General features: G+C 48.1%; 1 pseudogene; it reads right to left on the reverse strand.

Annotated features, from left to right (window-relative positions):
• Positions 1-1,386: 1,386 nt before the first annotated feature.
• LOC142068877 (olfactory receptor 10A7-like) lies at positions 1,387-7,635 on the reverse strand (annotated as a pseudogene).
• Positions 7,636-7,901: the final 266 nt, after the last annotated feature.

Genomic DNA, 7,901 nt, shown 5'->3' on the forward strand with positions numbered 1-7,901 from the left:
TTCTTTGTTCCGCAAATAAACTCCACACGGGATTTTTCCAGTCCAATCACAACAGCCCCCATTAAGGTTTCATTTATTAACTTAACATTCAAAACTAAAATGCAGATGACACCTTCCCTCCAGTTGCCTACACCCCAAACTCCCCCCGTTCAGTCTGAGTCCTGTCTGCCTTAGCAGGCCACTCCCAGCTCTTCCTAGCTGGAGCAATTCCCCCGGTTGAAGAGTTTTCCCTCATTCACTCTCTGAAGTTTCACTTCAGTGTCCTGAGTTTCTCTCTTCCCCCATCCCCCTTTATTGGAAATGGCCTACTTCCCCTCATGTGGGGACCCTTCTATAACCAGTGCAGGGATAGGCCAATGTAGTTTAAGTGGTGCAATTTCTATGTGTAGACAAGCCTTGTTGCATTTATTCCTCACACCAGCCACGAAGGGGACAGATAAGGGGAGGTCTGACAAGAAAGGCAGCAGAAAGAGAAGATTCAGTTTAGTTCTTTTATTGCACGATGCTTTTGGTGACAGACACACAGATATTAGTGTCACTGAGAAAATGGAGAAACATGAGAAGGAACTGGTGGAAAACATCCCCTGGTAAGTATCAGAAGGGTAGCCGTGTTAGTCTGGATCTGTAAAAGGGGCAAAGAGTCCTGTGGCACCTTATAGCCTAACAGACGTATTGGAGCATAAGCTTTTGTGGGTGAATTCCCACTTTGTCAGATGAATCCCCTGGTAAAGTTCTCAGGATAGTGGTTTGGCTGTAAATGTACAGGCTGGATTTTCCCATAAAAGCTGATGTTAGGCACCAAAATTGTATGGACAGTGAATGGGAGTGGGGCACCTTACACCCTTTGGTCCCATTGTCAAATACAATTGGACATGGTGGAGCAGATCGGGCACTGGACTGGGACTCTGGATAGTTGGTTTCCTGCCACGAACACACTGAGTGATTCTGGCCCTCTGGGATTCACAAACCCAGCTTGGCTGATGGCAAACCCTGCAGGCACCCAAGTGTTTCCAGTAAATGGGCCGCAGGTGCCCTTGGCCGTGACCTCTGGAGCCCCACACCAGGCATCCAGATGCCGAGGCCACAGAGTGACGCACAAACCTGGGGAAGGTGCATGTTCCCCTGCCTGACTCTCCTCCAGGGCCCCATCTGGCCAGTCAGGTGCCCAGAGGCTTTGAAAAATCCCACTCGGACCCTAAGTATCTGGAAACAACTGGCCCTGAATTATTGCTGAAAATGGGCAAATACAAGGCCTGTGCTGGTGTCCTGTGTTCTGGGGCACAGGTCAGAGGGTTTCCTTTGGCTTTTCTCTTCCTTTGAATGAAGCCTGGGGGTGAAATACACTCTATGAAAAGAACGTTAATTGACGGAAAGGAAATTGGCTGGTTAGCATGGTCCAAACATGAATTTCCTGCAGGCTTTCCTCTAGGCTTCCTGGAACTCTTTGTTTCTCAGGCTGTAGATGAGAGGATTGACCAGGGGAGTCAGGACGGTGTAGATGACACAGAGAACTTTCTTGAAGTCACTCAGGATGTCGGTGGTTGGGAACATATAGACAATCAGCAGAGTTCCATAAAAAATGCTCATCACGATGAGGTGGGAAGAGCAGGTGGAAAAGGCCTTTTGCCTGCTGGTGCTGGACAGGATTCTCAGGATGGTGGTGAATATGCAGGAATGGGACCAGTGAGAAAATCAAGCTGAGTGCAACAGCCACCATTTCCATCTGCTGAGGGTCATTGCAGGAGAGTTTTACAAATGTGATGAGATAACAAAAAAAAAAATGGTCAGTACCATTGGGGCCACAGAACGTTAACTGAGATATGGAAAATGTTGTTATGCTACCACCTAGGAATCCACCAATCCAGGAGCCACCTGCAAGCTGCAGGCAAGACCTGTCACTCATACAGACGGCATAGTGCATTGGATTGCATTTTGCTCAATATCTGTCATAAGACATCACTGACAGGAGAAGGCATTCTGTAGCAGCCAAAGAACAAAAGAAATATGATTGTGTGAGACACCCATTGAATAAACTAGTCTTGTCCCCAGTCAGGAGACTGGCCAGCATCTTGGGCAGGATGGTGGATGTGTAGCAGGTCTCCAAGCAGGACAAGACAAGCAGGAAGAAGTACATGGGGGTGTGAAGGTGCTGATCAGCCACAATGAGCACAGTGATGAGGATGTTCCCAGCCATGGTTGCAATGTAGATCACTAGGAACAGCAGGAAGAGAAGGAGCTGACCTTTCTCCTTTCCTTTGTTTCTGGCAGCCAGCCAACCAAAACACCCCACTGAGTTTTAGGAAGGGGACAACAGTCCCCTTACACAAAGTTCCATCTAGCCCAGTATCCTGTCTTCCAACAGTGGCCAATGCCAGGTTGAATAAGGAGGTGGCCACTCCCGTGGCCCAGTGGTCGCTGCCATCCTTCTCTTCCTCCCAGTCCTGGCCATGGATGTCCACTGGGTCAGAGCAGCCACCTTCCCTGTCCCTTGCGCCCTGGGGTCTTGGATCCCTCAGCTGGTCAGGAGCCCCCCGTAAACCCGCTGGCAGCACTGTCCTCGCCCTGACCTGCACCTTAACCCCCATTGAGCTTCCTGCAACTGTAAAAATTAATAGTTAAAAATTGGAGGGAAAAAGCTTAAAGATAAAATAATCCCAATAATAACCTCCTAAGGGGAGAAATAAAACCGATTTGTGCCAAGTCCACTTATAGCCAGTGTCCTCCCCCAGAGCACCGAACGCAGCAGCCAACAGCAGCTCAGCTTGCCCCACGGCCATTCACTCAACGCCCTGTGAGGGGGGAGCTGCCATGGAAGGCACAATCCTGTAGGGGATCAGGAGGGGAGGTTAGAGAGGAACGAAGGCTGCTGCCGTGTTTGAAGCGCTGGTCTTGGACTTGTGAAATGTTGTTTCAGTTCTCTGCTTCTTCACAAGCTTCTTGTGTAACTTTCAAACCAGATTTCCAAAGGCTGGTAGATACCTAACTATGCACCCGGGTGCCTGAGTAGGCGCTGTACCTAACTCCCATCAATTTCCAATCCCACTGGGGGATCTGTGTCTTGAGGTGCCAAAAGACCTCCAGAAATCTGCTGCTCCGTGCACCAGGTCCCTTCTGTAAAGCAGGGGTAATAGCACAGCATAGGGGTGCTGAGAGGATAGATACAATTAAGGCAGTGGAGTGCCCAGATACCAGGGTGATGGAGGCCAGGTAAGGGCCTAGGATAGATATGACCTGATAGGTCTTTACTTTTTCCAAATTCCATAATTTTGCTTTGGGCAAATATTTGTGGCTCCCATAATTGTATTTTTAATAAGTGTCTTTGTTTTTAAATTGATCTGGCAAAAATATTGCTGACAGGCCTGGGTGTCGCGTATTGTAGGTGGGGGGAGGCTAAGCCTGCCCAAGCAGCCCAGAATGGCCCTGCCCACGCTCCATCCCAAGGCCCCCTCCTGCTTTCCGCTTTCCCCTTGGCCCCCCCGGCCCTGGCAGGCTGCTCTTCTTCTGGGAAGTGTGCCGGGGTTGGGCTACGTTTAGAGCCTGGGGCTGGGATTTGAGGGAGCTGGGGCTGCCTAGTGCTGGGGGCCCCCGGGTGGTGGGGCCATGCTGTCCAGTCAGGGCTGGCCTTACCATGAGGTGAACTGAGGCAGCTGCCTCAGGTGCCAGACTGGGGGTAGGGGGTTGGGGCGCACCACTAGGACCCAGAGTGTAGAAAATTGTGTCTGCTGCTGGTGCGTATGTATTCTCTCTGCTCTAGATGCAGAGAGATGGTGGAGAGCTGTGCTGGAGGAAGGAGGGCACAAGAGACATAACAGGCAGGCAGGAGAAAAGGTGAGAGGGAATCACAGAAAGCAGCAGGAGCTGCAGGGAGAGAGAGGAGGAGGAGGAGCCTCTTATGTACCTCTCTAGCACCCCCAGGAGCCTGGACTGATTAACACCAGCTTCTCAGGGAGCTTCCTGTGTCCTGCTGTTTCCCTGAATCCACTCGAGGAGAACAGGCCGTCAACTGAAGGAGTAGGAGCCAGTTAGGCCCTTAAGACGCTGATATCTTCCCTCACTCAGGCCCTGCTACCAGCCTGCTTATTTGTCCCCTTCAGCTGAGTGTTGAGAGCCACTATAGCTGGCACAGAACAGCAGTCATGAGTGAAAGAAGAAAACGCCCCTCTGGGGCAGCGTTCAGAAAAAGGAAGCAAGCAAAGGAAGCTTTTCTATCTAAGCAGGAAGGAGCTCTCCTGAGATACATAGACACAAATGTTCACAGTGAGTCTTCCAGCCCCAGTGTGGATATGAGTGGTGAGGAGATGCCTGATCTTCCAGTTAGTCAGAGTGCAGGTGACCTGGCAGCTTCTGCAGCATCCATAGCTCCATCTCAAATGGATGTAACCATGCACATTCCTGAAGAAAAGTATAGATCAGAGAAGAGTGTGGTGGAGGCCCAAGAAACAGCTGCTGCTGAGTTTAGTTCCTTAAGTCTAGATGATCCAGGACTGTGGACCCACTTGAGCAGTAGCCTGAGGGACTTCCGTGTACTGCATGGGCCACAGGAAGTAAAAAAACTTCATGTTCCCCAAAGACAATGAAAATAGAAGTGTCCATCCAACACATTACTGGCGTGACATCCCCAATGGTGGCAAAGTGGAGAGGCCATGGCTTATGTACTCAGAAACCCAGAATGCTGCATACTGTTTTTGTTGCAAATTCTTCCAGTCTAATGCTCCAGCCACATTGGGTTCTACAGGAACAAAGGACTGGAAAAATCTGGCTAGAAATCTGGCATGCCATGAGAAGGCAGCAAATCACCAGAGAGCATTCCATAGGTGGAAAGAGCTTGGGATCAGATGAAGGTTAAAGGCCACCATAGATGATCAGCATCAAGAGAAGATTGCAACAGTCTCTTTACTGGCAAAATGTTCTGAAAAGGCTCATTGCCATTGTGAGAATGCTTGCTACCCATGACCTAGCACTGCGTGGCACTTCAGATCAGCTGTATGTGCCAAACAATGGAAACTTCCTTAAAATTGTGGAGCTGATGGCTGAGTTTGATGCTGTACTCCAGGAGCATCTAAGAAGAGTCACCACCCAAGAAATGTACACACACCACTACCTTGGAAAAACAATTCAAAATGAGATCATACAGTTACTAGCAACAAAAGTCAAACAGAAGATTGTGGCAGATCTGAAGTCAGCAAGATATTACTCTGTTATTCTGGACTGCACACCTGACCTCAGCCATACGGAACAAATGACTTTAATGGTGTGTTTTGTAACAACAACAGAACCTAGTGAAAATGTCCCTGCAATGGTGACTGTCAGAGAGCATTTTCTAGAATTTATTGACGTTAATGATACTACAGGAGCTGGTATGACAAATGTGCTTCTTAAAAAGCTGGAAGATATGGGAATTGCGATAGCTGACATGAGAGGTCAGGGCTACGATAATGGTGCCAACATGAGAGGAAAGAACAGAGGAGCGCAGACTCAGATCCGAGAGTTAACCCTCGGGCTTTTTTTGTCCCATGCAGTTCTCATTCATTGAACTTGGTGGTCAGTGATGCAGCATCAGCTTCCCGTGAGGCTGCTGAATTTTTTAATGTAATTCAAAGCATCTGTGTATTTTTCTCTGCATCAACTCATTGACGGCAAATTGTGAAGCAACATCTGGGAACATCCTCTCTGACACTGAAACCACTGAATGCCACGTGATGGGAAAGTCGAGTGGAGGTGATAAAGCCTATCAAACACCAAACTGGGAAGAGAGAGGATGCCATAGTTACCATTATGGAGGATAATGCTATGACAGGAACTGTTTGTGGGAGAACAGTGGCAGAGGGAAATGGAATCACCAGAAACGTACATAACTTCAAATTTCTGTGTGGCTTAGTGTTGTGGCCTGACAGACTGTTTGAAATAAATGTTGTAAGCAAGAGACTCGAAGGTGTTGACCTTGATATATCTGGAGCAATGGAGCAACTGGACAAAGCAGAGTCATACCTACAGTCTTACTGGTCAGATGAGGGATTTCAAAATGTTCTGAAGAGTGCACAGAAGTTCGCACTCACACTGAAGCTATTTTCCCACCCATTCAAGAATACAAGAGTCACTGAAGAAGAAGACATTTTGATTACGAGGCACGGGATAATCCCATAAGAAACCCCAACCAACAATTCAAAGTTGAATTCTTTAACCAGGTACTAGATTGTACAATACAGTCAGTTGAAGAATGTTTCATGCAGCTCAGGGAACACAGCGGTATATTTGGGATGTTGTAGGATATTCCAAAACTCCTCACTATACCTGAAGAAGACCTACACCAGCAATGCAGGGCACTAGAGAGAGTGTTGACACATGATGACATGTGCGACATTGATGCGAATGATTTAGGTGATGAACTGAAAGCCCTTTCAAGATACATTTCAGCAGGATCAACTCCAAAGGCTGTTCTGGAATATATGTGCACAAATAAGATGGCCACTCTCTTTCCAAATGCTTTTGTTGCTCTGCACATACTTCTAACACTTCCTGTAACAGTTGCCAGTGGAGAATATAGCTTCTCCAAGTTGAAGTTAATAAAAACACATCTACGCTCCACAATGACATCGGAGAGGCTGGTCGGCCTTGCAACCATCTCAACAGAGTATGAGCTGGCCCAGACTGTGGACCTTCAGCAGGAAGCAGTTCAAATCTTTGCAACCAAGAAGGTACAGAAAGCACCACTTTGATTATTCAAACAGGTTACAATGCCAGTGTTTACTATGCAGACAAGAAAAGTTACATTTGCTGTTCAGGCGTTTGAAAGTTAAGTGTTACTTAAAATTTTTGAACAAGGCATTTTAAGTTGTTAGTTCTCCTTTATTGGGGTAGGTAGCAGAGTAGTACCATGAGCGAAGTAGAAAAGGAAAAAGGCAGAATTGAGACCTTTCAAAGTTTTGGCCCAAGGGAGGGGGCATGGGGGTGTCATTTGAGCTCCCCGCCTCAGGTGCCAGAATGTTGTGGGCCGGCCCTGTGTCCACTGCTCAGGAGGGCTGGGGGTGCTGGGGCAGGGCATCGCAGAGCTGGGATGGCGGAGCCAGTGGATGCGGGGAGAAGAGAGGGGCTCAGGGCTCTGGCACGGTAAGAGGGCAGAAGGTGTGGAGGAAGGGGGGAGAGGGGCGGGGCCTCAGATGAAAGGGGCAGGGCTGGGGGCTTGGCTCCCCCAAAGAGTGGCTCATTCACTGCTCATGCCGACAAGGATGAAATCGCATTGCTTAATTCTTCGAGGGAAACACGTGTAATCTGCACATTGGCTAGAATACAAGGAGAGAGCTGAAACTTCTCACACTGTGGCTTAATTTTTTAATTCCAAGTTGATTGACTCTTCATCACTTTAAGGAATATTAAACCTGTGATTTCAGTTTAGAATAATTATTACTGGCTATTTGCCATTCCCTATGATCAGCTGCCATGTAGAGATCATTAGGAAGGATACATAAAACATTGGCCACATTAACATTTGCTTCCCCTAATGCCCAGTACACAGTATAGCCTCCCCTTTCCCAGCCTTCCTCCTCTGCTATCCCTAGTGCCCATGATACAGTAGAACTGCCCCTTTGCCATGCCTCACCCTCTGCTGCCCCCAATGACCCTTTGCCCCAGGTACATTCTTGGATGTGCAGCTGGCACTGTACAAAAACAGTACGTACAACAGTACACTGTTGGAAACAAACCAACCAACCCGAAACACCATTCTAGGATGTATTAGCAGGAGCGTTGTAAGAAAAGTCCGAGAAGCAATTCTTTCACTCTGTCCCACGCTGATAAGGCCTCAGCTGAAGTATTCAGAGTAACAGCCGTGTTAGTCTGTATTCGCAAAAAGAAAAGGAGGACTTGTGGCACCTTAGAGATTAACCAATTTATTTGAGCATAAG

The sequence above is a fragment of the Caretta caretta genome, chromosome 13 (assembly GCF_965140235.1).
Source record: "Caretta caretta isolate rCarCar2 chromosome 13, rCarCar1.hap1, whole genome shotgun sequence".
Lineage (NCBI taxonomy): Eukaryota > Metazoa > Chordata > Testudines > Cheloniidae > Caretta > Caretta caretta.